We start from the raw sequence: 9,618 nt of genomic DNA on the forward strand, positions 1-9,618 counted from the left end.
TCCCCTGGACCACCCAAAAGTATTTTTAGTCAAATTAGACATCAATTATTGGTTATCAATTATTTTACTTACATTAATTAAACAATGCAGTATAATTTTTTATCTTTATAAAAATTGCCCTCTGGACAACTCTTATTTTACATAATCGGAACTTTTTATCTATACGCGAAATAGTTACAGAAATCTAAGAAAATTGCTCCTGCTACTTTGTTTTATATTGTGTTATTGTTTCTACATAAAATATGAACTGCGCTCGAATTTAAAACGAAAAAAATAAAGATATGTGTTTTTCAATTTAGGGGCAACTAAGTTGTCCCATAGACATATCTGGTTGTCCAATGGAAATATTAATAATAAACCTTAAAGAGGGTACTAAATGACACAAATTTAATAAAATATCAGAAAGCACTAACAATATAGGTACGTTAGTGCTTTCTCATACTTTATTGAATTTGTTTCAGACCCTATAAAAAATCTTATCACATCGTTTTTGTCCAAGGGACAACCAAAATGTCCTATGGAGCAGGGATGTTGTGGATGCAGATTTTTTGACATCCGCGTATGCGGATGCGGATGCGGATGTCAAGATTTGGTACTTAAAAAACGTCAAATATTACATTTTTAGCATTTTTTATTTAAAAAAAACGAAACGTTTAGTATTTGAGCAAGAATAGGCGCGTTTTATTTAATAAACAGTAACTTGGCCGACTTTTCGGGATCTAGACGATTTTGTTATATATAATGACGAAATTACCTAGCACTTACGCCGCCGGCGCCGCCGCTAATACGTTCCTGTTACCGACTTGGCCGACATCCGCATCATGCGGATGCTCCGCATCGATTTTATGCGGATGCGGATGCAGATGCGGATGTTGAAAATAATGCGGATGTTCCGCGGATGCGGATGCGAATATTCGCAACATCCCTGCTATGGAGTACCACTTCCGTTGTCCAAGTGACTAGTTGTCTGAGGGACTTATCTGTGACTTTGAGGCGTATAATAAATACTAAAGATTTTTTGTGTTTATTTCACTCTTACGGTAAAATATATGTAAAATAGTATCTGGTACAATACAATTTATTGTAATATGTTAAGTATTTATGTATTTGTGCCAGTGATTCAATGGACTTATAATAAAGCCACCATCACTCTCCAACAGTACTCGACCGACTGACGCCGCGAGTTTCGTGTTGTCAAAATGGGTAGGCCTATCTGCTTATCAGAAATTTGAACTTGTCGTCAAGTATCTTGCTACGTTATCTATATTTAGATTTTATAACTAATTTATGGTTGTCCAGTGGCCTGCATGGCGAAGATAATTCAAGGGACAAAATATAAACGCAGGAAATTCATAAACCGTTACATGCAAACAACAAATCGGTATGTTTTATTGATGATACTTATCCATAAAAAGCGGCTAAGTGCGAGTCGGACTCGCCCATGAAGGGTTCCGTAGCAGCAAATAACATAATAAAATTGCGTGTTACGATTTATGTTGTATTAAAAAAAAACTACTCACTAGATCTCGTTCAAACCAATTTTCGGTGGAAGTTTGCATGGCAATGTACATCATATTTTTATCATTCCCTTATTTTATACGTTACAGGGGGGGGGGGGGGGACACATTTTACCACTTTGGAAGTGTCTCTCGCGCAAACTATTCAGTTTAGAAAAAAAATATATTAGAAACCTTAGGGTAGTTTGAAAAAATAGAAATGGGTACTAAAATTAATAGTTTGGCAACAAAAACGGAGCCTTAAAATATATCAATATGAGTTGTGTTTTAATGCCGTTACAGCTTTTGATTATTTTTAGGCAGGTACCAAGTATTTATTTGGCAACTGAATTATTATATTGGAGACCATTTATGAAGCATATTTTAAAAAGAAAACGTTTCTATTAATTCAAAAATGAAGTTCTTTTAAAATATTTTGTTGGTCATTACACGGTCAACCTAACACGCTCCTCCTCGCTTTGCTCGTCGTCGCACCTATCTGTTGACTCTAGTAGAACACAGTGGTAACTATTAAAATTAGTAATTTAATATTTATAGATCTAATGGTATAATGGCCATTAGGCGTGTCATGATTAGGAATATCCGACTATTAAGTATACTGACCATTACGTTTTGGAAAATTAATTCGAGGTGTTTTGTGTAAAGAGTTCATTAAATTTAGCAGCTTTCGTGTTAAAATACTACCTAGCTGAAACGATATGGTCAGTTATGACTATAGTTGATTACTTAGGTGTGAACAACTAGATGACAATTAAATTATATGATCGCTTTAAAATATTAGTTGCCAATTTATTATTTTAGTCGCCAACCTATCTATCACTTTAAGTTCCCTATAATTTTTTTGGGTGGCTTGATTTTGCTGCCAGTTATTTTAATAATATGATGCTTATATTTGAGGCTAATATATATTTTTTGGCGCTAAAATATCAATGCACAGCCAAATTATATTATTATATGCCCAATGAAAGTTCCTATTTAATATTTTAGTTGCCCGGTTAATAATAAGCCCAAAAAAAAATTCATGAGTTTCAGTTTTAAGTATGGGGACCCCCAAAAATTATTGTTTTTTTTCTATTTTTGTGTGAAAATCTTAATGCGGTTCACAGAATACATCTACGTACTAGTACGTACCAAGGTTCAACAGTATAGTTCTTATAGTTTCGGAAAAAACTGGCTGTGACAGGGGACGGACCGACAGACAGACATGACGAATCTATAAGGGTTCCGTTTTTTGCCATTTGGCTACGGAACCCTAAAAATTATTATGTGTATTAATATCAATTCCGCGACAGTATTTTTTCATGATACAAAGTTTTATGGTGCGCTGTTGCAAGGGAACAATCTGTCCTACTATGGAAAACCAACTTTTGGTCTTTTGGACAACCAATAAAAAACGGGTATATTGTAAAACAACGCGAAATGTTTTGTAATAAAATGTTAGATAATATTAATAGGAACATAACGGAATACTAAAAAAACTCATACTCTTATATAGACTCAAACAATCGTTTTTGCGACTAGAACTTTTGTCTGATCATGATGATTTTTTACGAAAAATTGCGAATCTTGGATTCCAAAACGGACATTGTTTTTAAAAGCTGCATCCCCTAAATATGTATTTGTAAAGAGTATCAACTCGACTTAAATGAAAAAGTGCATGACCGCCATCTTGGATTCCAAAACGGACATTATTTTTGAAAGTTGCACCCCCAAAAAATTCGGAAATGAGTACCATGACGACTTTTACAAAAAAGTGCGTGGCCGCCATCTTGGATCCAAAACGAACATTTTTTTAGGGTTCCGTACTCAAAGGGTAAAAACGGGACCATATTACTAAGACTCAACTGTCCGTCTGTCCATCTGTCCGTCTGTCTGTCACCAGGCTGTATCTCATGAACCGTAATAGCTAGACAGTTGAAATTTTCACTAATTATGTATTTCTGTTACCGCTATAACATCAAATACTAAAAAGTACGGAATGAATATCATAACGACTTTTACGAAAAATTGCAAGACCACCATCTTGGATTCCAAAACGGACATTATTTTTGAAATCTGCATCTCCGACAATTTCGGAAACATGTTTTGAAATCCGCACCCGATATTTTTTTTAAATAGTTCTCGTTTTAAAAATCTGCACCCAAGAACATCCAGACAACGACTATCATGACAGCCATTTTGTTAAAGGTCTTGGATTCTAAGTCAATATTTACAAAAAGGTTTATCTAGCTTGCATTACGGTCGAAACCAGATCGTCAAAGATGGTCGTTCTTACAGCGTGATAAAGCGGTGTCCGTCACTTTGTGTGTGAAAAGTGACAGATATTTTATCACTTGAATAAAGATGGATAAAGCCATCCATAATGCACCGGCAGTATCGAGTAGGTAAAGGTTAAATGCAATACTAATTCTACTAAATAAACGGAGCCCATATTTTTCTCCATATTGTATATAACTAGCGTTTGCTAACTCCTAAGATACCTACATCCTGAGTCGACGCGTTGCTCTGCGGTCGCATGTTTTGAGTTATCGCCATTGCCTCCCCTCCCCTCCCGCCCCGCGCCGATCATTTAAATAATTTAAGGATAACCATTTTTACAATTGTGTCGAACGCTCAGTGTATTAATAGGAGATACTTTGACGCTGTGATAACATTCTGTACAGGCTTTATGGTGCATTAAAAAAAAATACTGTAGAATTAGTGCGCGTGGGCTAAAATTCGTTATAATTGTTTAAAAAATAGTAAAAACAAAATCCCCTGGATTTTCTTTTTTTTATATTGAGTAGAATAATTGGCGTAACAATATAGTGGAAAATCACCAAGTGTTTAATTAATGTTGTATAGTAATTATTTATTTTAATCATTTTTATTGCTCGTGACGTATGCACCACTAAAAAAGTGGGGGATATTTTACTTACAGAGTAAAATATTTAGTTTTGCTCTTTGAATAAAAAATCACTACTGTACAATTTAATGTTTACATCTTTTTAAAAACTAAATTTTAAAAAAATTTTTTTCGAAAAATCTCAATATATTTTTTTGAGATAACTTTACACATACATTCACACAATAGTGTTCTATAATATTCCAAACACAAATATACTGTAGGACATAATGTGATGTTCTCGAACAATTCAAAGTTTGTTCCCCCGTCTATATGATTTGATATCACAGTGAAAGCCAACAAAACTAGAATCAGCTACCTATTTAATTTAATCAACATGTAGAACAATCAATCACCGGATAAGTGCGAAATTAAACGCGTACGTAATAGAAGTAATTAGGCCTATGTGTAGATTACCTCCCACAGATAGACAGACTCCGCAAATGAAGCAAAGCGACTACGGGGGCGTGATCACCGCAGAAGCAGCTGGCACATAATAAGTATACAAGGCGTGTTTGTAAACTAAGAGGAAGAAATGCAAAGATTCGCTCGCGTCTATTTATTGACCGAAGCGTAGCGAAGGTCTACGTTTTGACTCGAGCAATTTGCTTTCGTATGTCCGGATGTTCTCCTCTACAGGTCGCAATTCTTAACTGATTCTCATGAAATTTTGTGACCAAATTCTATGACTAAATATTTTTTTTTTGTCAATCCGGTTTTTGGAAATTTTTAAAAATGGCGGAGTCGTGATACCTGTCGCCTAAACAAATAGTCGTATCGATATCATAAGAGTTTTTTCTTTTTGAGACATGTTTACAGAGTTAATAGCAAAAAATGCAGAAAAAAATTATCGCTGGTTTAGGCGGTATTTAGATATTTAGTTTTGTATTTCCGGATGTTCTCCTCTACAGGTCGCAATTCTTAACCGATTCTCATGAAATTTTCTGACCAGATTCTATGACTAAATAAAAAATTTTTGTCAATCCGGTTTTTGGAATTTTTTTAAAATGGCGGAGTCGTGATACCTGTCGCCTAAACAAATAGTCGTATCGATATCATAAGAGTTTTTTCTTTTTGAGACATGTTTACAGAGTTAATAGCAAAAAATGCAGAAAAAAATTATCGCTGGTTTAGGCGGTATTTAGATACTTATTTAGTTTTGTATTTCCGGATGTTCTCCTCTACAGGTCGCAATTCTTAACCGATTCTCATGAAATTTTGTGACCAGATTCTATGACTAAATAATTTTTTTTTGTCAATCCGGTTTTTGGAAATTTTTAAAAATGGCGGAGTCATGATACCTAGCGCTTAAACAAATAATCGTATCGATATCATAAGAGTTTTTTCTTTATGATATATGTTTATAGATTAAATGTCCAAAAATTCAGAAAATTTGTATCGCTGGTTTTGGCGGTATTTAGATATTTCGTTTTTACTTGAGAATGAGTAGCTAAATTTCGTCAGCTTTAGTAAGAACTATCATGGCGCATTTTGCAAACGTTCGCTTTTTTTGTTTGCATCGGGAGGTCCCTGGTTCCATCCCCAGTAATTGTATGCTGCTACACAACTTTTTGTATTTCTTTATACTTAAATTTCGTATCAATTGTTGTTTTTTATTTTATTATTTTATTTTGCAAAAATGAAAAAAATCGTATTTTTTATTTATCAAGCGCCGGCTAAGCGTATTGGTTTAATTTTTGCAAGAGATGATGGCTTTTTGCGCTTTAAAGAAAATTTGATTATTGAATATACGGCGCCATACCTTTGGCCTCTATGCTCGTCTAGATGGCGACACCATTTTATATTTAACAAGTTTTACTCATATCAGTAAAAGAACATGGGTCAAAATCATATGGCGTTCTAAAAATAAAAAAAAACTTTTATCCATACATATATACATTTATTGATATTTTTTATTAATTTTCATTTTAATCCTGTATCGAAAGATGGCAGTAAATTTACAGCACTGATTTACAGTGACTACAAAATTTAGTACGACAATAACCCTCTACTATAGGGACCGTGCGCGTTGGAGGGTCTGCCATCTTGTGGTCTGAATCGGAAACATGTACATTGCCAAAGCAAGTTCTACCATCTACCGTTCTTGTAGGTACGTTTCCTTATGCATAGTATAGGTTCTGTCATCTTGTGGGCTACATCGGAAGCATAATTTTTTTCTGCATTTTTTGCTATTAACTCTGTAAACATGTCTCAAAAAGAAAAAACTCTTATGATATCGATACGACTATTTGTTTAGGCGACAGGTATCACGACTCCGCCATTTTAAAAAAATTCCAAAAACCGGATTGACAAAAATTTTTTATTTAGTCATAGAATCTGGTCAGAAAATTTCATGAGAATCGGTTAAGAATTGCGACCTGTAGAGGAGAACATCCGGAAATACAAAACTAAATATCTAAATACCGCCTAAACCAGCGATAATTTTTTTCTGCATTTTTTGCTATTAACTCTGTAAACATGTCTCAAAAAGAAAAAACTCTTATGATATCGATACGACTATTTGTTTAGGCGACAGGTATCACGACTCCGCCATTTTTAAAAATTTCCAAAAACCGGATTGACAAAAAAAAAATATTTAGTCATAGAATCTGGTCACAAAATTTCATGAGAATCAGTTAAGAATTGCGACCTGTAGAGGAGAACATCCGGACATACGAAAGCAAATTGCTCGAGTCAAAACGTAGACCTTCGCTACGCTTCGGTCAATAAATAGACGCGAGCGAATCTTTGCATTTCTTCCTCTTAGTTTACAAACACGCCTTGTATACTTATTATGTGCCAGCTGCTTCTGCGGTGATCACGCCCCCGTAGTCGCTTTGCTTCATTTGCGGAGTCTGTCTATCTGTGGGAGGTAATCTACACATAGGCCTAATTACTTCTATTACGTACGCGTTTAATTTCGCACTTATCCGGTGATTGATTGTTCTACATGTTGATTAAATAGGTAGCTGATTCTAGTTTTGTTGGCTTTCACTGTGATATCAAATCATAAGCGAGATCATTTCTATAACGAATATGATTTCGCGATTTCGGCATTGATCTCATAATAAAAGTTGTTTAGTATGAGCTCACTACGCAGAGTATTTAGGTGATTGAAATTTCACTCTGTAGTTCCAGGAAAGCGTATTTCAAAATAGCAAAATTGCTATAGACATTAGCAAAACAGCGAAGCTCGAAATGGTCACCATTGTGCATATTTGGATAAGCTCCATTTATGCGCGTTATCATTTAAGTAAGTGTCATTGTTGTATAACTCTAAAATGAGGTCGCCTCATGAGCTTCCGGTAAGTTTATGTACAATGCAACATTATTATGATTATTAAGTTAAATGTGTATGAAACAAATAAAATTATTTTATAGAAATATTATTAATCCTTTTATTTAAAAATATATTTCATACTATACATATACGAAAGCAATAAAGTGATCAAACTTCCAGTGCCCCGGACTGGAATCGAACCAGCGTCCTCTGCATTCGCGGCAGACGCCTAGACCGCTCGGCCACTTGGGTCACGGCGGCAAGGTTCGAATTTTCTCTTAAGGGCTTACGGCGCCCTCTGGCCAACTCTAAAATTTAACAGTATATTACGTACTTACCTCTTATATGATTCGTATATTATTTCATACCTCTTATATTGTTGTGCACGAACTAGGAAAAAATGTCATATAGGAAATAGTGCTTCACGAAGGAATAATTACTACGCCTTATAAAACAAAGTCCCCCGCCGCGTCTGTCTGTTTATGCGTTTGTTTGTATGTACGCGATAAACTCGAAAACTACTTACTAAACGGATTTTCATGCTGTTTTCACCTTCAATAGAGTGATTCTTGAAGAAGGTTTAGGTGTATCCCCCGTGTAGGTGTGTGTGTGTGTGTGTGTGTGTGTTTGTTCACCCGTGTAAAGCCGGGCCGGGTGGTCGCTAGTTATTTATATTACAGAGGCAGACCTTTACAAAACAAGTCCTAATTAATGTATTTAAGTTTCTCGGTGAGTATAATTTATTTCAGTCAAAACTCCAAAATCCAAATAGACAGGGGAATGTGTCGCAAAGTAATGACATCGCGATTTCAACATTAATATCGGGTGCAACTAATTTGACGAGAATTACTTTACGTTATTTACCTAATGATGCGGTTAGAGTAGAAGGTCATCTATTCTCTTTTCGTTATGAATTGAGGTTATGAAACATGGGTGTACCCTAACTGAAGTTACTTATTAATGTAGCATTTATTCTTGTAATAGGTAAGTATGTATTATTGTATTGTAAAAAAGTGATAGTTACAAACATAAATTATAATAAGTTTCTTGTAAATCCATCTTTTTGATATGTTTAGTTTTTTTGTAGGTAAGACACGAGTTTTGACATTATTATGGGCTGTGTCAAAATCACATATTTAATTACACAAACGGGTCTATCGCGATATAATTTCATTGTTTTTACCTTAAATTCCGACGTTTCAGCTGAGTTGCACGCTGTGGTCACGGAAAGACTGACATCCCAGCAAATGTCAACGGAGATATTAATAAAACACCACTATACTACCCGAAATTAGTGTAGAAAACGCGAGAGTTTAAAGTGTTATATGTGTCAAAATCAGGCAAAACAAAATATAAAGCGGCCCAAAAATGTCTACTGGACAAATACGTCCTTACCTGTTACTTAAATTTATTATTATACTCGTATTAAGTAGGTACCTAATCGCAACAATATCCCTATATAAATTTCGCCATCTGAAACTCGAGCCCGGGCATTTAACAGCTACACCACGCCCATTCAACCGTCACTGAAGGATCGTCTTCAAATTTCATTGAAAGCTATCGTGTCGTAACAGTTCATCCCCTTGATTATCCAAACACATCATATTTACCATGCAAAAAACACCCTACAACCCTTAGGCCTGTCAAAATAAGGTTGGTTTCTGCTTGGGAATTAGTTGAGAGGGTGTCGGGGCAAGTTGGCACGGACGTAAGGGTGCGACCTTAAGTGGGGGCGGGCAGATAACGTCACAGGTCGGGCTTAGCGGTTACGAGAGTCGCGCTTGACGCGAGACAGGCCGAGAACGAGTGTGTACACTCCCTTCTCGTCTGGCTGACTTACTCGTCTCGTTTCGCGCTTCTCCGATTGGATCGGAGCGGTGCGTTGCCCTTCGTGTACATTTCATTATGCCGGAACCACACTTCGCTATGCGTTATTC

Source organism: Cydia splendana, chromosome 2, assembly GCF_910591565.1.
Source record: "Cydia splendana chromosome 2, ilCydSple1.2, whole genome shotgun sequence".
Taxonomy (NCBI): Eukaryota; Metazoa; Arthropoda; class Insecta; order Lepidoptera; family Tortricidae; genus Cydia; species Cydia splendana.